A 22,165-nucleotide genomic window follows, 5' to 3' on the forward strand; every position below is an offset into this window, starting at 1 on the left:
GCACTCCGCGCCGTTACTGGAGAGGAGCATTGCGTGACCAACTTAATAACGGCTTTGAAGGAGACCAGAACAGTTCTGGTCATTTTTTAAACAAGCTGACTCTGCGTACTAGGAAAAGATTAAAAAGGTTAAAATGTTTAAGTACTAGGCTTACTAGACAATTAATTCGTTGCGATAACTTAAAATACATAGTCTCCTCCGCAGTCGTCTTTTTAAGATGTCACGCAACGCTTAACCGTGACATCCTAAAAAGCGGTTGCAAAGAAGATTCTAAATATATATGGTTATCTGCGTTCATTGCAATCAAATAGATGGAAACGTAATTATAGGTATTCGATTCCTTTAATGGAGGTGTTTTTGACTTCATCAAAGCTTTATTATTTCACTTTTAAATGTCACGCTTGTCCTCTCCCCTTTCACGCATTCAACACTTCGATCTTCTTCACCAGTCCCTCTCCGATGGTCTGAAAATCAGACAAGATGGCTGATATGTTCGGGATGACCCAGGTCTGGCCCTGTTTGGACTGAATACAAAAAACGACTTAAAACAACAACAACAACAACGACAGCAACAACCAAAACAACAACAGCATCAAAAGTTATCACCACAACTAAACAGTTGCTTTACTATGAAAACGTTACTCGAGAATATCTCAATAAAACGGTTTTTCGATTGATTGTCAAAAGCATTCGAAAGCTACATCGTAATCTTACCAACCTGAGCAAACATATTGAGTTTTCAACCAATCAGGAGCAAAGGGGAAACCAATTGGGACTTTACCTCCGTGCGTTTTCCCGCCCTTATCATCAGTTCCATATTTTCTCGCAATGGGCAATGTTTCCATGCTTTTTCCCGTTTAGCAACGTTTGCAACTTTTCCCGCGCTTCCCAGCGTTTGTATGCTTTTTGTTGCTTGGCAACGCTGGCATGTTTTCCCGCGCTTGGCGTTGACTTCATGTTTCCCCGCGCTTCGCTTCGGCTGCATATTTTGGTTGGAGTTTTGATTACCCTTTGGGATCATTCACTTTTGCTGCGTTTTTATAGGTGGGGGTGGGGTGTTCGGTGTGGGGGTGGGGGTGAGGGTTGGGGTTTCTTACAAAAGTGAAGGAGAGTTCGTGGAATTTTGAAAAACAATCTATTTTAAACAATCTATTTTCATAGTTAACTTCTAAAAAAGTTAAATTTTATCGCATGAGAAGTATATCATCTTCACCTTTTACACTATAAAACAAATTGGAAGGCTGACCGGACGTTAAAAAAGGGTCAATTTAATACTGTCTATGGTGCCATTCTCCTGCTGTGAGATATTTTCCTTTTAGTTTTCCGTCGAGATCCCCGTTTATGCTCTTAGTCCATTTACGAAGTACATAGATATCACCGAATTGGACTCCACTCAGTCCGATTACCATTACTTATAATCCATCAAACATTTTCACACGCGCGATTAGTCTAAACGCCTCACGTGACCTAATAATCCCCAGCTAAAACAGGGAAATATCTGAGAATATTTCTCACTTTTCAAAACTGCGCGTGTTGCGAAAACTATTTGAAGGATAATACATGTAAACACAATAGCCTCCATTTGACTTCGAAAATATGCTCGGATATTTGTCCGCGGACATTATCTGTTCCTCAAAGCTCACAGTTTTCCTCGAGCTACGCTCTCGGACAGCTGTGCGCTTCTTGAAACAAATAATGTCGGCGGACAAATATCCGAGCATATTTTCGCGCCAAATGGAGGCTATTGTTTATATATCTAGTTACCAACCTTTTCAGCCGTTTGAGGATTGATTAATGGCATCTTGCACTGCGCGTGTAACACCTGATAAAACGTGAACAAATTACAAATCAACAAGAAAGGATAAGGAGACAAAACAGTGGCAATTGCTGGTTTTCACTGGTCATGTGATCAAAACCAAAAATCGTAACCATTGAGTAAATTAAGTCAAGAATCCGGGATATGACAGATCGATGATATAATGGAGGCGCCATGTTGGTGCCCCTCGGAGGGGCACCAACATGGCGGCCGTAAAGTAACAGAAACATCTGTCGTTGAGTTTCGCTATTGAAACGAAGCGTTATTACTCTTGAGCTCCGGCACGTTGAAATAAATAATTCTTCTAGTGCAAGAACTGTTCAGTTTGCAAAAACTAAAGCGAGAACTCATCTTTTGACCTGCGCGACAGCCTGGCTAGGAAATTCAAATGTGTCCTACAGTTACAAAACGAAGAACCCTGTCGAGCTAAGACATTTTAAAATGTCAAGTTTCTAAAGGGTTTTTTGTATGATGAAACTGAAACCTGAAAATGGAAAGGTAATTTTTAATTTTGGAATATGGCCACGTCACATGAAAACCGGCAATAAAAGAATTTGACACATCAAGTTCTAGGGTTAGTAGATATAAATTCTAATCACTCGTTTACAGATCTATTTTCTATGAATTCCACAGACTGGAAAACTTGTTTTACTCGGGTTATGTCCGCCCCATACCATTTCAACTTGGTAACGTTTTAGATTACTTTATGCCACGTTATGACATTGTTCCGACTTTCGTGTCCAGATCCTTAGGACATCTTGGTTCGAGATAAGGAACATGTCATACTGCGTTCACATTAGGAATAAACATGTTTAGACTAATCACGAATAAAACATTAGACTGTTCGCAGCCATTTTTTCTTGTATTTTTATTCGATCGTTGAACGCGCGGGTAAAATCGCGAGAGCTGGACGCCAGCACAAAACGGGAGACTTGACGGGGTAGGGGGTAGATGGTCTAATAACTAATGAATGTTTCATCAGGAAAAGCGTTCACATCAGGCGGGGCTTTGCATGAATCATGATTGAAATGCGTCTATTTTGAGAATGATTGAAATAGTTTCGGTGCAGCTCAGACGAAAAATGTGAACTTTGAGTTCCTGTCAGGGACGAGACTTAAGAAGAAGAAATTGCCCGAGGACCAATAATTTTTGGATTTCCTGGCAACTTCCCCCGGATATTTCCGTACCATTAGTTCCTATTACGCAAATTCCGAAATTTTTGATTGAATGGAACGCGCCCCTTATGCGAACAAAGGAATAAAAATTACCAACTTGTTTTTCACGAAACGGGTTTCAGATAAACAGGTTTTCGCTAAGCTAAACAAGTTTCGTTGATCGTGAAAATGCAGTTTGATAGCTGTAGATGTCGACCTGGCTTTTGTTACCATGCCAACGTTGGTTTAGGCAGACAGAACCCAAACAAAGAAACTGGGGAAACGATGTTTAAGTGAGGACCAGTTTTATCTCTGATGCTACAGTCATTCACATTTATGACGCGAGTACTTTAAACTGTTATGACACGGTATGGTAAAGGTAAAAGGTCAATCCTACATACGAGCCAAGAGGTCTATCAGCTGGAGCTTATCCCGGTTTCTGAAGCATGAAGCGACTAGAAGTATCTCTACTACCCCTGGATGGGATGCTAGTCCATCGCAGGGTTGCCCCCAGCAATAAGTTTGCCGGTACCCATTTATACACCTGGGTGAAGAGAGGCACCGAGAGAGTGAAGTGTTTTGCCCAGGGACAGAAGGGAATGTCTCCAGCAAGGGCACGAACCCGGACCGCTCGATCCGGAGATGAGCGCACTGACCGTGAAGCCACCGTGCCTCCCACAGGACACGGTATGGAGAATCTAGAAATTAATCTATACTAAGACTGAAGGATAAAAGACTCTAAATGCTACCTGTACCTTGAACGGGGCCGGCACAAAACTCTGAGGCTTCCATAGAATTCCTATCAAGTCGCCTCCGTACACATCGTGAAAGAACAGCGCAATGTCAGAAAAAGCATCCTGGAAGAAAACAAAACAGAGAAACCAAGGAAACAGAGTATTTGTCAGATTGCAGTGGGTATAACTTCACTTCCGTTATGTACCGAATATTCCTTGCAAATAAAATTTGACATTTCGTTCATTGGATCAGAAACATATATATATATAACTACTTCCAGAGGCTTTTCTCAGGGTGTTAAGATCAAAAAGGCAAATGTTTGCTCCATATTCTGCAGGGTAAATTTCGTAACTTAGGATTACTCAAATTACGCCAGAAACAGCTTAAGATTGCTCGTCGAATCTTTCCTTACCTTAAGTTCTTTAAGATACAACTGTGCAGGATCAAAGTTTACGACCGGAAGTAAAACTGAAGGACGTGAAAACGAGGCTTCTGCCGGATGTTTCCCTTTATCAAGGGCTTGGGTTCTAAGAGGGAGAAGACGACTGTGCAGATGGATGATGACGTCATAGTGATCCAAAGGCGGGCAGAAGATTTGCTGAGGAAAGTAAAGACAGGAGTGGAAGAGTTGCAGTGAAGACCCGTGGGTAAGAACCAACATTTTTTGAAGTCTGGCAAAATAGTTCCTTGTATTTTGAGGTAGCTTTTTGGCATTCGAGGTTAAGTAGGTTTTTATTTGGGTTCTTAATTTCCATGAGGGAGATATAGTTATTGATTACCAGAAAAATCAATAAAATTGGGTTTGGTCCTTAAATATGCAGTACTTATTCACTACCGTATCAGGTATTTTCTTGTAACACAAATTTGCCCTCTCAAATTCACATTCCTTGGTGAAAATGTTTTACCGTAATTCACATAATCGAGCCTGCTTGATCTTGCTTGGCTTAACAGGTTCTTATATCTTTGGGTATTAAAATGGCAAATTTCTGCCAGTAGGTTCTTAAACCAATAGGTTCTTACAGGCGGGCTTTTACTGTATAAGCATGGTCTTCTTTGCTGAATATCGGCAATACGCTAAGTCTGTCTTGGGTGAGGGTCGTGCAAAGAATAAGGGGTCGGGTGGGTGGGGCAGTGTGCCATACATCATTCTTAGACAAGTCGTGTAAAATCCTTCTTTGCATAAGGCATCACGTGCTGCAAAGTGGCTAACTTGTGTTTGGGATAATGGAACCTTACTTAATTTGAATTGTATGACAGACATAACTTGTCAAAAAAATACAAAAACAACAACTTAGAGAAACCCCTACCGGTGATACTGTTGGAAAGTACCTTACTCGAAAGGAATTAGGGTTCAACTTTTGACAGTTACTAAGGTGACGCCTCAGTCATCAGGTCATCGTCTTACCTTGAAATCGGTTGGCTGTAGTGCGCATGTTTGAATTTGACGTTCCACGATCAAGTGTGACTCCCTTGCCAGCACAGAGAGTCTGTTGACAATCTATAGCGGGAAAGACATAATATGTAAATACTGATTCAAGTGTAGATACTGTTCTAAATAATGGACAAGACGTTCTATCTACTGGTAGTTTGGAACGCACGTTAACTTTGGTGTTTTGCAATTCTATAAGGAACAAAAATCCAATTTTCTCAGTTCTTTTCAGTGCGAACTTCGGGCTGATCTACAGTTAATTCTTCGGTGCACAACATCCTCACATCCTCACAATAGACTAAATGAACGATGAAAGTCAAAACTAAGCGAAATAGTCCAAACAAATCAACTGACCTGTTTAGAAGGCTTATCTTTGGTCCACATAGAGCTGAACTTGTCCTTTGGAGTAGAGATAAATATTGCTGGAAGTTGCGTTCTGTTTTTGTAAAACTTGGAGGATATTTCTTAGTAGTCAGCCACTATTGAGAAAAACAACACAAGTTCACTTACGTTAGCATTTTCCACACGTCCAAGAATCAACATATCGATTCTCCTCACTGTTGTTTATTCATTCTCTTTAAATAAACATGGGAGACTTTGATTTTTGGTCAGTTGGTCACCACAGTTTCTAAGTTGGTGGTTAACACTGTCTAATGAGTCAACATATCGATTTTCCTCACTGTTGTTCATACATTCACTTTAAATTAACATAGGAAAATTTGACATTTGGTCATCACAGTTTCTAAGTCGCTGCAGCGAAAACAACAAGCCAATTACGCTTTCGGTTACGACTTCCCTCAAGAGTCATGATCAACATGACAATTCTTCTCACTGTTGTCCATATATCCCCTTCAAATTGACACGGGAGAATTTGATTTTTGGTCACCACAATTTCTAAAATGACTGCTTTCTTCAATTCCAAACCCTTCTCGCTTGAAACTTGTTAAAAAAAAAAAATTGAAGAAGTGAACGATAAATAACGAAACCTCATTCACTCACCAGAAATGTCGTTGTTAAAATTTAGAATGACAGGAGTTGTTTCCCAGTCGGTTGAAGAAAGAAGGCGAAGAAATCGGAGAAATCCAACCAGGGGAGACCTGTAAGAAGGAGTATTGTGTAAACTGAACAAATTTTCTGCAGTAAATACGTATTTATCATTTCAAGTGCACTTATTCGTGAGGAAGAAAGCCAAGTAGGCGAGAGTCGATCGACTTCTGCAAAGCCCGTGGGCACTCCCATGTCAAAAGGACAGCGGTGATCGTCGGAAATGTTAAAAAGAATCTCTAAGAGGTAACAGGATCCTGTTTAGAGGGCGTGGCTTAAAATTCTTTTCAAATCTAAGAGGTACTAATTCGAAAACAACACATTAACTGACTAGAGTTGAAAATACGACGCGCAGCGATGTATTTTTGACGAAATTCAAGGTGTTTGGATAGCCGATGAAACACTCTCTCGAGTGTTTAATATATCTTCCCAATCAAAACAAAAACTAAGGAGTAAACGGAGAAGTAAAATCGTCAAAATCTATGCTAATCAAGAGCTGGTATCCAAATCTCCCTCGTGGTTGTGAATTTTCTTTATTTTAACTTGATGAATTATGAATGAGTTTGAGAAGAGAATTTGCAACTCTAAGAACACTCATTTCCATGTTGGAATGTTAAATTAATACTCCATTTCCGACTTGCCTTTTGCCTCTGTTTCACAACGAGTCCTTGTTTAAAACATTTCATATAAAATTGAGTTCGATTTACAAGAAAATCAACACGTTGGTGCAACAAATGATTCCGAAAAAGACTCTTCTCTAGTCCTCACAGGGACGTAAAGAAACTCAGCCGGAGGTGGTCTATTGCGTTACCCGGGAGGAGTAAAGGGGGCTGGGGAGAGGAAGAGAGAAGCCACCAGTAACTCAATACACTCATCAGTCACGTGATCAGCCATCAGTTGAGCGGCCACCCAGCGTTTGGACAAACGGATAGTTCCGGTAAATCCGCGGTAATGCTGTTGTATGCTGCAAAAAAAAAAAAAACAAATAGCAAAACGAAATGATAAGTACAAGTGAGGCATTGCCAGTTTGGTTTGTCACTCGCAAACATACACGCTCCTGTGAATTTTGACCAAAATAGAAAGGATACATGTGTCTTATTAACCAAGCGAGTGGTTTATTCCACAAACTCAATGACCTAGGTAGCTTTGAATCACAGTTAGTTAGTTATGAATATTTCATTGTATTAGTTTTATTATGGATTTTTCATGTTTTAATTTTTTGATATCCCATTGTGTTATTTTTTATTCAGATTTTTACAGTTGGTGTGACATCTTACGAGTTTTAGCGACTTAACTAAGTGTATGTGTAGACGTAGAAGAGTATTTCTGAACAATACCTACCCATGGAGTGTGCTTGTTAAGAGCGGCAAATGCGTTATTTCTCGTTCCAGTTCTTTAGCTTTCTTCTCGTAATCTGTTTTAAGCTCCTGTGTGATTTCATTCTTTTGAAGCAACACCATTTCCCGGTAATGCATAATCTTGATTCTAAATACAAGGCCATCCTGCCGGAGAAAAACACAGGAATTGCATGCTAGGAAGGTTCTCATCAGCTCACATTTCAAATTAAGCACCACCAACCAAGGCGCGATAAAGAGGTGTCTGATTCGATCCCAATGAAGTTGGACCCACTCAAGTTTGCACCCCTCACGTCACGGAAGCGGACTCTTCAGTGAGGCGGAAAAATATTGTTAGTAAGACCGCTATCATTTAGTTGGCTTTCCAAATTCGTTAGCCAATCAAGTGGCAGAATATCGCACGTGAAATTTCCTTTCCAGCGGACGAGACTTTTGTTGGTTTGATAATACAAGTGGTCGGAAAACAAGCAAAAACAATGTCAAAAATAGCCAAAACCATTCTTTCCTGTTGTAAAGTAAAGGTCCTGATGGGTTAATAACAGCGCTATGATAACCTGTGAACAGACAATCTTTTTTTGCTGCCGCGAATTGCAGGTTATATGTCCACAGTACTAAGCAGGAGAAATTGGAAAACGCAACAATCACCGGTCATTTTGGATTTGTGTTTGAGGAGAACTGGGGCAGGCAAATCACATGATTATCGTGACGTCACCTATTTTTTAAAAGTTCCGTTTTCAAATTATTTTCTGTTCACAAGAAAATGCAAAGCCGGCGTCTTCAAGTTCCTCCCGTTTGACGGACTAGTGTCGACTGCAGACCTAACCGTAGAAATAAAGATTGGTTTTCGAATTTCTTCGCCGCAGTGTGGACTAGGCCTTAGATGAATCCTATTTGTGGAAAGCCAGTTGGTTTTGTTGACGCGTTAATCCTTTGAACCGAAATTTTTCAGCTACTCACCTTGAGAACATCTACATGCTGAGGCGAAGCCGCAGTTACAAGCGAACACTCGCTTTTCAGCAACTTAGCAAGTCTGATGTGAAAAGCTGCTTTAATGTGTTCAATAGCAGCTAGATCATCCGGCCATTTACCACTGGTCTCGAACTGTAAAACAACTTGGAGAAAGCTAGAGCTTTAGACTTTTTCCTTTAACATAAAATAACTAAATTTACAGCATCAAACACAAAAGACATTTCAGGAATGGAGATTAACTTTTTAATACAGGCTAGTGGCATGTCAGATTTTACCAGCCAGAACACTGAGTTTTTAACTCGCCAGATTTTCCACTAGTCAGATTTAGGTTTCCATTTTTTTTCTTTCTTCTTTTGGAATGCTTCATTACAGCTTACAAGATATAAAATCATTGAAACGTTGAAAACTGTAGATATTGGAGAGGTTAAAGTTAAACAAATTCCAGAGATATACCTTTCGTAATTCCAACTGTGTTCAATTTTTACAATCTTATTTGGCTATTTATCGGAAATAACAACTCTGTCAAGTTTCAATTTCACGAAATACTAGAGGCTGGTTTTTTACTGGCCTAAGAGTTATAAAACCCAACCTGCTAGCCACATCTGAAGTTATACTAATGTGTTATTGCTATCAGTCTCCATAATTACATTTTTGAGTCTGCAAGACTTCAAACAAAGAGCAACAAGCAACTCTAACTTGCTGACAGCACAATACATTACTCTTAGAGAAAGTAGTTCTTTCAATTTTCCACAATGTTTTTATTGCCATAATTTATACACGCTACTCACTAGCTTGTTCATGACTATTTTTCTGTTAGGGCCTTCTGTTAGGGCCTCCAGACTAGACACTTCGCTGTGGACAACTAAATGTTATCGACAACTAATTAAAAAAACGTAGTGTGTGAGATGAATTGTCGACAGCTAAACGATAAATTTTTAGTTGAAGACAACTAGGCAGTTTCCCATTTCGAAAAGGGAAACTGCTTTAGTTGTCGGCAAGTACGATTTGACCGTTTTTTGGGAGTCACATGACACACATTTGAGCATGCGTCTTGTGTTTTGGGCACGCGTAGTGAACGTCATTTCCCAAGCTCTCGCTGGCGTGACTTAGTTATGGACAACCAACACTCCATAGTGTGGAATGCTCGCATGGAACACAATTAATTGTCGATAACAAATACTTGTCGACAACTAAATGTCTAGTCTTTGGAGGCCCTTATATATCATAATTGTATTGGAATTTATGAACTTTAGATCACGAGCTTACGCGAATTATAATTTAATGTGCAGAATGTGTCCGTGGTAGAACAGAGAAACGGAAGGAAGCAGGACCTTTCAAGTTCATGAGGCAAAGCTCTGGAACGGAATTCCTCTAGAAATACGTTAAAAGGACACCATCGGTTCCTTTAGCTCGGCCATGAAAAAAACATTTCTTAGCATAGTGTTGTGAATAGAGATATTCATGTGCTTTGAATTAATTTTTAATTCTGAATAATTAATTTTATAGATATTTTATCTGTAGATGTTGAGATGTTTTTGCAATTAATATTCATACTTTGTACTATTCTAAGTTATTTTATAATTACTCATAGATGTTTAGCACAGAGGGTCACTAGCTTATCAGTTCATACTGTCATGTGTCACCCTCAGTAAATAAAGTTCATTAAAATAATAATAATAATAATAATAATACCAATTATTAATATTATTGTTATTATTATTATTATTATTATTATTATTACCATTACCATTACTATTATTATTAAACTAAGGTGCTGTGAAGTCGCAGCCATTGTAAGAGAAATGTTCTTTTATAGAATCTCACCTTCCATGGCTGGACACCAAACTGTGTGTTTTATTTCCGAAGGAAGGAGTACATTGCACGCCAACTTTTCATCACCAATTTGTGGCTTAACTTTGCTATTTTTAAAACAAGGGCTTGGTGGAAAAACCTAGACAGAAGAACAACAAAACCTCATAAACCTTTCTTATGTGCATAGTTTTGTCTACAGTGTAAGTAAGGCCTCCCAAATGCAAAGCTTAGAGTTATTTTGTTTCACATGTAGCCCTCTAAGGCAAAAAAAAAAATTGTTAGGCTTAGCAACTACCCTGCTATAACGTTTTTTGAGTTTTGATATTTTCACTTGTTTTGTGCTTCTTATTGTTATCCCTAGAGTGGCTTACCATTAAGCATTCTTTCATGTACATGTATTAAAATGTAACAAAATTTTTCGTTGTCTTCAAGTTTGTTCCAAATACAAAACTGGCAAGTTTTGAAATGTAAAATTTTTCCACTACATGTAAAATGTGCATCCCTACTGAAAGCCGTCCAAAGAAAAAGCCTTTTGAACAAAATAAGCAAAAATCTTACTATCGTCATTTTACAGTATAAGGCAAATTGCTTGTAACATCTTTGCCAGGAACCGATAAAAATTCTGCGGGATGGAACTGATCTTTATCAGTTTTCCTTGTTGATGGTTTTCTTTATTCTCAGCACCTGACTGCTTGAGACTGTACTGACATTGTAAGGGGAAACTGGATGTTGATCAAAAAACTCCTAAGTGTTTTCCCTACCTCTGCTCCTCTGAAAACAGAACTAATTCCCTGAATCGAGTTGACATTGAGTGGCAAATCCAATGCACGGATCTGTTTACACAAAGCATTGTACACCTGAATCACTCTCTGAGCTTCTTCATCACCTGTTCCACTGTCACATGATGCACCATGTGTCTGCAGTACACAGTCCAGCTGATTCGCAACAAAAGTCAGCAATGCTGGATCAACACCACCGTGTCTACAAAAAAAAATTGAGTTTTAATAAACTTTCCCCATGCTAGTGGGTCAGTTAAAGGTGGCTTCAGGGGAGGGGGGTGAAGAAGGTGGAGGGTGGAAGGGGGAAAGATGTTTAATAATTCTCCCACAGATAGTTCTTCTCTCTGCCATGCTGTCGCAGGACCAAACCACCGCCTCAAGAATAGAACCATCTTTAAATCGGCGCAACTCCGATTTCTCACCCCAAAATGCACGGAAAGATGGAGCCTGCCAGGACAAAAAAATAACAATAAGTGAAAATGCGTCATGTGCAGTTTAGGAACAAATCTTTTCCTTTGGGAGGAGGAGAAAAATTTTAACCAAACATGAAGATTTTTTCCCACCCTTAAGTTCACCAAGGATATTTTTCAGCAAACGCAGTATCCCAAGGTCAAAAGGACGTTTTCAGTCTTTTTACTTCCATTTTGGCAATTGTCCAATCCCCCACAACCTCTTCCAACAAAAAGATCCATCCCTTATGAACTAAAGGCAAAGTAAATAAAAAGGTATTATCAAGTGGCAACTGGGCCACCACAGTGGGGAGGGGGGGCGGAAGGACACACAGGCAAAGGAAGGGGAGGCTGGAGATTGAAGGTACAGGAAGCATATCAGATTTTTCTCAATATACATTTATTTAATATTTTGTATCTCATTTGCAGCTGAAAACTTTGTTTCATTTTGTTTTTCTGATATTGAAAGCTCGATACATTGTACTGTACATGTATGTCAGGGTTCTGGCTAATTTGCCAATGTACATATGTAGGGTGTCAACATATGGAATTCCAATGGGTCAATTCCCACTGCTCCAACCAAATCATTATAGATTTTCTGTCAATTTGTTGGGTCATGTACATGTAGCTTGTCTAGAACACTGGTACATACATAAATAAAGAACACCACTGACTCTCAGTGCTGTCAGCTGAGTGTTCTACATGTATATTGACAATTAATAACAGTGTACATTGTACATACAATAGAAGAGATAACCACTGACCCTCACACTAGGAGCTGTATTAACAACTAGCAGTGTACACTGTACATACAATAAAAGAGATAACCACTGACCCTCAGTACTGTCAGCTCAGGGTCCTATGTACATTGACTACAATACACAGAGTACATGCCAATAGAACAGATAACCACTGACCTTCAGTACTGTCAGCTCAGGGTCCTATGTGCATTGACTACCATACACAGAGTACATGCCAATAGAACAGATAACCACTGACCTCACTACTGTCAGCTGGGGGCCCTGTGTCGAGCACGGTATCTGCATGGTCAGAATTCAATAACAAGCCCAGTGTCACACTGCTTTGACTTCTGGAGAGTGGAGCTTTGTTCACAGGCCACTACATTAAAAGAGCAAGAGTTTGAAACAACACACCGTGTGTTAACTACATAGAGAATCTAAATCCACAGTGGTTCATTACATACTTAAAACTAATTAACAATTATTCCATGAAACCGCGTTGGATATGAAGTGATAAATAACCAACGAGCGCGTAGCGCGAGTTGGTTATGATCACTTCATATCCAACAAGGTCGAATGGAATAATTGTTTTAGTATATTCTTAATCGGGTTTTTGCCGCCGATTTTTATTTCAACAATTTTACAGAGCGGAAAATTTTTAAACTTGGCGCACTGTTTTCCATATAAGGTAAAACTCCGACTAATGGCTCATAGTCGGAGTTTTTGAGCCAATCAGAGAGCTAGAAATGCAATAGTCGGAGCTGAGAATATACTAATTCCCTATAGCTGCAAAAGGGTATTACACTTAGAAAATAAGGTTTAGCTGGGTGTATATGTTGCAGTTAAAAATATTCAGTAGGTAATTTTTTTTTAACTAGGTAAATTTATTATTTAACTAGGTTTTTTTTTTTAACCAGGTAAAAAAAGAGGAGAAAAATCTCATTTCCTACTCTTCTCTTCATCTCTCCCTGCTCCCACCTACTTCTTCTTCTCTTTCACTATCTCCCTATTCTTTGCCTACCTCTTCTTATTTTCCTATCTAATTATTAATTTCAAAGGAAGAAGGAAATTACAAGTACCTACCGTGTGTTGAACCCAAGACCTTCAGATTACATGTCCATCTCGATCTCCACTAGACTACACAGCTCAAGTTGAAAAAAATTTCTTTTTTTTCTCCTAATTATTGCTTTTTTGGGTCCCAGACTCACCTCGGTCCAAACTTAATTTATGCAAAACGTGCACATGCGCACTTGGATGAAAACGGGACTTCGTTCGTGAAAGCAATGGAAACTGCCACGTTTTGTGTCAGCAAAGACATGTTTTATGAGAAGTTAGATGCGCAAAAAAGCTCTAAAAAGAAGGAAAGCAAATTAACTGTGTTTATCAACGATCAATTTTACGACAAGGTAAAAAACTGGCTAAAGAATGACAGCAAAAATGAAGCAGAATTTGGACTAACCAAGACCGATGCAGCGGCCATTAAACGAAAGCAGTGGACGATTCAAGGTGGAATGACGGAACAACAATAATATTAAATATTGCCTAAACTACCTAAAAAAAGCTAACCGCAAGCAAACTGAAGTGAAAGCAAACCGCAAGCAAACTAGTGATATTCTGTCTTTGCGCCAAATAGTGTCACCCCTAACCGACACGGGCTAACGGGTAAAATCTGGCTAACCGGCACTCCAGCTTTGTCAATATCCGTTGATCTACTATGTGAAAATGAAGAACATCATAACAGATTAAAAATATCCAGGTAGAAAAATTTGTTTTAAAATTACCTAGTTAAAAAAAATATTACCTAGGTAAAAATCAAATTTACCTGAAGAAAAAAATTACCTACAACATATACATGTAGATAACCATTGCATGCTTTAACTAACCATCAATTTATAATACTAACCAAATGGTAAAAATTCTGATGAATTCATAATTTTTGTTGTTAATATCAAGACTTTCAGCACCAACTGTTGTAAATCTACGGCAAATTTATCATAAAAATTCTTGCAATTGAAGATTACAATGAATGATGGAATGAATAAATTGCAAAACAAATACATGTATGTTGTAGTTTCCATGTTGCTTTGTATCAAGATAATTTAAGCACTAATTGTTGAATGCAAGGAAAATTTACTGCAAAGATTGCTGAAAATTATAATGCATGAATAGTTTCCAGTTGACACAAAGACTTCTCAAAAAGTACCAATGACATCCAAAAGATTTCCAAAATGTGACATATGAACTTCTAAAGATTCTATATTTAATAGCATGCAAACAACCGCCTCAGTTAAACTCCATCATCAACAAACAACTTCTCTCTACTCAGCACCAGACATTTCTTATAATACTAGTTTGAAGAAGTTGCTAAAATATCAAGACAAATGCAGTTCCCCTGACGATCTCCTAAATTTAATTCACCTGAAGTGGAGTTTGTGGTTTGAAGTAAAGCATCTCTACTCTCTTTCCCAGGCCTCTAGTGACAAGATGAAGCAGCCAATCAGTGACAACTGGGGTCCAGTCCCCTGGATGATCCATAAGGTGACAGAGAAGACCATTTCTCCTGCAGACCACTTCTAAAGCACTGATATTGGGAATTCTGCAACAAAAGTGTTTGAGTATGGGTGAATCGTTAACACAAACCTGGACCTCAAGTTCTGCCCATGGAACGCTGATTACGTACTTCCAGAAAATATCCATACGTCCCCCCACAGTTAAGGGATTTTTTTCCAAGACCTCCCACCCCTTCGTTTTAATTAAGTTTCCTACATTTCTTTAAACTTTTTGATTTCACAGAAACTTCCTAACCCCCACCACACCCCCAGGAAATTCAATCCCATCTGTGGGAGGAATATGCATGTTTTCTGGAACAGCACATTTTGACACAAATCCTTCCCAGCAATATGATGAGCCATGATCACAAATAATTTCACTGAAATTGTACATATGTGCACAGAAAATTGAAAACAATTTATTTTTAATTTAAATTTCCTGTATTGCCTACACGTACATTTAGCAATAAAATCTATCATGTTTTGATGGCAGTTGACTTGCTGGTAATTTCTCTGTCCCATCAGTGAATCTCAGGGTTCTTTAAACTCAGTCTTGAACATTTAAAGTCGTATGTCAAATTAAAATTCAATGTCAGCTAAATCAACAACCAACAACATTGACATGCTCGTACTCACTGTAAAAATTGATCAAATGTTCATATAAATGGCACAGGCTTCATGGAGAGCACTTCAAAGCTGTCTTTAAAACTTAACTGTCCAAAAATTCCAGCAACAACCTGACCTTGTGCTGCAGCTGACAATTAATCAGAGAAATAATCATGAAAAGTACAACCCTTGATGACAGCAAAATGGCATCTTTCCTGTGTCATTAAAATGTACTTCGCAAGTCTCGACAAATGTGACAATTGAAGATTCTTATATGCTCAGGACAGCAGACAAGGCTTCTGATTGCCTAATTGCAAATTTAGGTACGGCCGGTAATGTTTAATACTGACAACACAGTTCACTTACTTTCCTGTATTGAGCTGCAGTCATCCCAGCACACAAGTTAAGGTAGCCAGATGGATCAACAAACACAACATCAAGCCCGGAATGAAAATCTGCCTTGGAGGACTGTAAGAATGACAAAATAAAGACACAGTTTTTTTAACTTTCTAGTGGTGGTGAAGATTGCATGTGTTATTGACTGTGGGAGCTTTGCTGGTTGGGGCCTCAGTCCCTGGGGGTCTGGCCTACAGGAGTTTGCCGGATTGACTAAGGGGTGTTGGCAACCGGGAATGAGTATTATGTGACAAAGCAATTTGAGTGGAAAATTACTAAGATTAGGGCAAACTGTGAGTGAAGCTGTGACGTTGAATAAAATCAGTGACTATTTATTATGGATATCAGAACCCAAACTGTAAGGGAATTCACAAGACTAAAGGGGCAAAGGTCCTGGTCTTCCCAGCTCAAGCCTGGAGGGTAAGTAATGGGCTAGTCTTCCAACCCTGTAAAACATAATTGATTGCGGAAACCTTGAGCACGAGGACTGATACATGTTAACTTACATGTATACTGTGCCATTTTGTGGCATGAAGAAGAAAGCCAATGATGAAATGACAGTCAGTCCAACACAACATTTATCTGACATTTTAAAAACCTCTTTAGAACCTCTAACTGCTTTACTGTGCACTGTCCTGAGAAAATAGAGCAAGTACATATATGTTAAACCTAAAAAAAGAAAGCTAACTGGGAGCTGGTCACGTTCTCAGCTCCCAGTTGGCTTGATACATGTAGCTCAGTTGATGGAGCACTGCACTGGTATTGTAGAAGTCACTGGTTCGAATCCCGCTCAAGACTGATAGCTTTTTTCAGGCTTTAATTTCACAACTGCTTAAAAAGTTGTGTATATAACTGTGATGATCAATCATGTCTTCATATATAGTGGAACCCTATTAATCTGACAGTCAGCATGCCACAAAAACCTGGTAGTACATGTATCAAAGGCATTAGGCTTGTTACCTAAATATTACGTATTTATGTCTCATAAACCAAGCGCAGGGCCACACTGGGGAAAAAAATCGTCCTCGCTGTGTTAAACAACATACAATTTAACTGTAGGGTGGGTTTCTACTGTTTTATCTAATCTATGTACAACAGTGGTGCTGGAGTAAACAATGTCTTGTGTACAGCTGCAAGGGCTAGTATTTAATAAATAATTCAAATCTACAGAATCAGCTTACCACATTCCCTTCTTCAATGTCTTCTCTGGTCATCATTATTCCTTCTTTAGTCCAGTCAGTGGATCCTAACATGATTTTAATGAGCATTTTAGAAATAACAAATAATTATGAATTATTAGTTTCAGTGTTGTCATCTCTGTCAGACAGATTACAACATCTAGCTATTAAATATCTGGCAATTTTTTCAGGGGATCCCAAATGTATTAAGCACCACTGTGGAAACTCTCCTTTCTTTGTCTTAGTGGACTTAAAGGGCCTCGACAGACTAGACACTTAGTTAACATTGTTGACAACTATTTGTTAACAACAACTAAATATTATCAACAACTAATTGTGTCCATAGTGAGCATTCCACACATTGGAGTGTTAGTTGTCGATGTCCAAGTCAGGTCAGCAAGACCTTGGGAACATTCACTATGCATGCTCAAAACACAATAAGCATGTCAAAGGTGTGTCATGTTTTGATGGTTGTGGACAACTAAACCAACATTCAGGACTACACACGGGAAAAATCGTCAAAACGTAGTTCTCAACAACTAATTAAAAGCAGTTTTCCTTTTCGAAAATGGAAACCGCTTTGTTTTTGCCAACTAAAAATTAAGCCTTTAGTTGTCGAAAGCTCATGTACGTTACATTTTTTAGTTGTGCCATAATATTTAGGTGTCGATAACAAAATAGTTGTCAACAACTAAGTATCTGGTCTGTGGAGGTCCTAATAAACATTGGAGGTGTTCTCGACAAAAGGATAATAAAAGTCATTTTAATGAAACATACTAAATGTAGAACTGCCCTTGATTCCCCTTGATAAAATCATGCACAATGTACCCCTAATATCATAAATCAGATTTACATTGTTTATCATTTGATAATCCAATTGCATTCTTCTTAAAACAGAGTTTGCACTACGTACTCAGTAATGATAGGAATTCCATGTTTTTCACGGTACGAACTACTATAAAACTATACTATATAACGCAGTCTTTTTCATGGTGTAAAAATTGATGCTTTAAAAAACACGGTCTGAGTATTTGACTTAACATTACCAAGTTAACTGATAGAATTTTCTTCTCCTACAAAATTCCACAAGTTTTCCAGGGGTAGGTTGGAAAAAAGAGAATTTTCAAGACATTTTCTAAGTCCTGAAATGCTGCATACCAGCCAAGTGACTCATCAGACCAAAGCTTGTCCCAGTCTCTGTAGTATGAAGGGACTAGGAATACACCGCATTTCTACTCCCCCCTGGATGGGATGCTAGTCCATGGCAGGGTTACCCCCAGCATTAAGTTTGCCATTACCCATTTATATACCTGGGTGGAGAAAGGCACAGTGAGAATGAAGTGTCTTGCCCAAGAACACAACATACATGTACACAATGTCCCCCGGCCAGGACTTTAACCCAGATCACTCAATCCGGAGACAAGCGCACTAACCATGAGTCCTCCCATGGGACTGAAAAGTACATTTTAAAATTCCAGGAGTATTCAATGACTTCTAGGAGCAGTGCAAACCATGTTAAAGGCTGAGCCTATTAATGATTCTTTTTATTCTCATCACTTAATGTCTCCTTGATAATGCATGAAGTTGTAAGGAGAAATCATATGTTGATTGCTTACCAAGGAACTGCAGAAAAACTCTCAGAATCTGGTATGAGCTCACGTGCTTGTTGATCTTTTTAACTGACAGTAAATGAGAGATCAACATAGACGCTAAAAATCCCCCACAACGGCCTCGTCCCTGTGTGAAGAAAGAATATTAGAAAGTGGTGTCACCACTTACACCTCAGTCCGAGTTAACTATAAAATTTTACAAGACAAAGTGTAAAATGGAAACAGAAAATGCCAAACCCTGATCAAGTTCGCACTGATGCGCCAAACTTTTATTAGAGCCACTGCGTCTTTCATTCCTGGGAAATCAGTAATGCACTTATACAAATGGTGAAGGTGCTGCTCCAAGAACATGTCAGACAACACCAAGGCGTTGTAATGAGGTGTTGGTATTCCTGTGTCTAAAAAACATAACACAAAACAAGAAAAGAATTATTGTTAATAGAGGCCACAACATTGCAAATAAATATTAATACTTATTGTACATGTAGCAACGTTTTATATATAATATGTACTCAATGGTTTAAAAAGTTACTTTTTATACCCAATGTGTGGTTTGAGGAAATATCCATACCCACCCTAGAGCTTATATTTGTTGAGAGCATCGTAATTTGGAAATCCCCAGTTTGTGGGAGATCTCAAAAGCCAAATATTTTATAGAAAAGTATGAAGTTAGACTGGAATTTCTGGAGGGGTGGAAGGGTTCAACCCAAAAAAACCTTCACAGGGAGGGCATACAACTTTCAAACTACACGTAATATAAATAATTTTTCCCAGAGAAACACAATACAATTCCACCATCTCTTCCAACTTGTACAAGATAGTAGTTTATTAATGGTAAAAGTATCAAAAAATGTACCAGAAAATGAAAACTGTTCGAAAATCGAGATGAGCAATATTAAATGATTAAGATTAGATTTACAATCAATCTATACGCTACAATATAATGTACAGCTGCATTACAAAAGTTTGTTTTCCTGACATGTTAGCCACTGATAATTAATTAAAAGTGACTCAGAGGTTGTTTTGCCAATAACAAATTATAGAGTTGTAACCTACCAGCCCCATCTTCTGCCACGCCCTCCTTGCCATTGAACCAGTTCTGTCTGACATTATTCTTTTTTCGAGAAAACCTCTGAGGTCTGAATGTACCCACTGATAAACAGGGATGCAATTTGATGACAAACTGTTTCCCAGCTTTATACCTATGAGAGGAATCAGTTGTAAGCACTTTTTATTCCAGAAGATGTCAAATTTGCCACTTGTGTGAAACTTCCTACTGCACCTATAGGTGTAAGCCGGTTAAACAAAACACATTTTCGGAGTCTGGTCTTAGGAAATAAAAATTATTGGAAACATCCTCAGAAATCTTTGGAATGTTCTCCTGAAGAAACTTTTGAAAGTTTGATCTTTTGATATACATGTAGTTGTGCCTTCTAAAAATCTTGGCACTTGCAGGTTAAAAATCTCACGCCTGTGACTCGAAAACGTTGCTACTCAGCAGAGGCTAAAATTGGTTTTTCAGGTGGGGAGAATTAATCCATTGAACAATACAAGTGCAGGTGCAGGGTTACATGAAGGGCGATGGTGATCCATTCGACTTTGCGCCTGCACTCACCTTGCACAGTGGCTTTTAAAACAGATGTTTCAAACCTCTGTGGAGGAGAGAGTACATACAGTATTTAAGCGATGTTTAGTTACTAACCTTTAGACTTGACCAGAAGTATTGGTCTCAGTACCTCAACATTCATGTGCATGAACTGAACACTTTCAAACAATGAACTCTTCATTAAATGTGCTGCTATGATACACAGATATAGAGTATGTTTGTGATGGTATCTCAGGTTCGGATAGTCCTTCGGTTGAAAACACTCCTAATGCCAAAAAAATATTACAAGCCTGCATTAATTTCACGTAATTTCACTTAGTTATACACACTGTACATGTATATATGACAAGCTAGACACTTAAAAAGGAATTCAACTTTGTCCGAGAAACATGTGTTGTATTATAATGCATTCAACATTGTACATTTACATCTATGTACAATGTACATGTAGTGCTCAATATTACATGTATTTGTGTACGCACAGTAGGACTTCTCTGAGAATCAGCCTAGAAATGGACAGAATGTTTGTGTTGACAGTGTAGATCTATATTAATATATACCATAGCTTATTTACATGCAGAAAGGCTATCCTACTGAAGTTACATAAAAGGATGTGTGCATGACAATGATGAGACTTTGTAGACACATACAATTGCCATTGAATTTCACGGAAGTGAGAGATGGAAGGAGAAGCCATAAATCTAGCTAGTGAATGTACAGCATTCATGGTCTTTTCTTTCCTTCCATTAAAGCTTCTTCCGTTAGCTTTAATTCCCATTGTTTTAAAATAAAGGCTATCTCTCTCTCCACCTCTCTGATCACTGCGCTGGACTGATGACACAAACTACAAGTCAATCACCTACAAGTTCAATTACAATACCATTCATTTCTCCCTTTCAAAATGATAACAGTGAGATTGGAGGAACTCCAGAATGAACCTGCAGAAAGTACCTAACCAACGCCTTGTAGCTAGCCATGTGTGTTCGAAGGTACAATGTACATGTACACGCATGTACAGTAGAGGAGTAAAGAATGAACTAAAATGTCAAGCAATCATAAAACCTCTCACCTTCGGCATCTCCACAGCAATATCCACATTCAAGTCTGGTTTCGTTCCTGTCTCAAGAAGATAACTTCCAACAACTTTGACACTCTCTGGTTTCCGAAAACAGAACTTTCCTTTCACGGGTGAGGGGGTAGGGGGGAGAGGAAATTTGGTTCCCCTTGGAAGACATGAGTGGTCTGCCAGCTACAGAAAAGTAGGTGGAATAAATTGTTAATAGGCCATATTCGTATTCCTTGTGTTAGACTGGAACTAGCTTGCAATGGAGGCTCACATGGGGGAATATCATAAATAAACGGCACGTAATGCATGCAGAAGCGATGAAGTTTAAAAATTGTTCCTAGAAGATTGGGTTAGAAATTTTAGGGGTTTACATTTAGGGTAGTCCATTGGTGGTTCATTCAAGTAGTTCATGTACCAGGTCCATCTTGCTAAGGGTCAGTGAAATGTACCAACCCAAATAAAAAGCACTCCACTGAAAAGTTCCTCTCTCTGAAATCAACACCTTACTATCTTTAAAGATATTTGGCAAAGCTCACCAGAAATTAATTGACTTGACATATCGCATGTGCGACCCGCTTGGTCTATCTAAAATTGTATGTATCGAAGATATGTTATTATGAGTTTGCCTGTGAGCGCAAATTTATCCGACACTATATAAACCAATTAATCCACCCCCAGATCTTCGTTTAAAAGCTGAAATTAAAAGCACTGATCCTACAAACAGCAAAGGAAAGCCGCAAAGTACAAGTTTCTCTCTCTGAAATCAACACCTTATTATCTTTAAAGATATTTGGCAATGCTAATTAACTCACAGAAAATTAATTTGTTGTTAACCGTATACTTGTCATCAATGAACATTTGTATCATCTTTA

At 38.6% G+C, this 22,165-nt stretch overlaps 1 pseudogene; it reads right to left on the reverse strand.

Moving 5' to 3' along the window:
* Positions 1–323: 323 nt before the first annotated feature.
* LOC149107608 (nucleolar protein 6-like) lies at positions 324–21,717 on the reverse strand (annotated as a pseudogene).
* Positions 21,718–22,165: the final 448 nt, after the last annotated feature.

Source organism: Orbicella faveolata, unplaced genomic scaffold (assembly GCF_042242905.1).
Source record: "Orbicella faveolata isolate gen_17 unplaced genomic scaffold, um_ofav_v1 contig_26, whole genome shotgun sequence".
Taxonomy (NCBI): Eukaryota; Metazoa; Cnidaria; class Anthozoa; order Scleractinia; family Merulinidae; genus Orbicella; species Orbicella faveolata.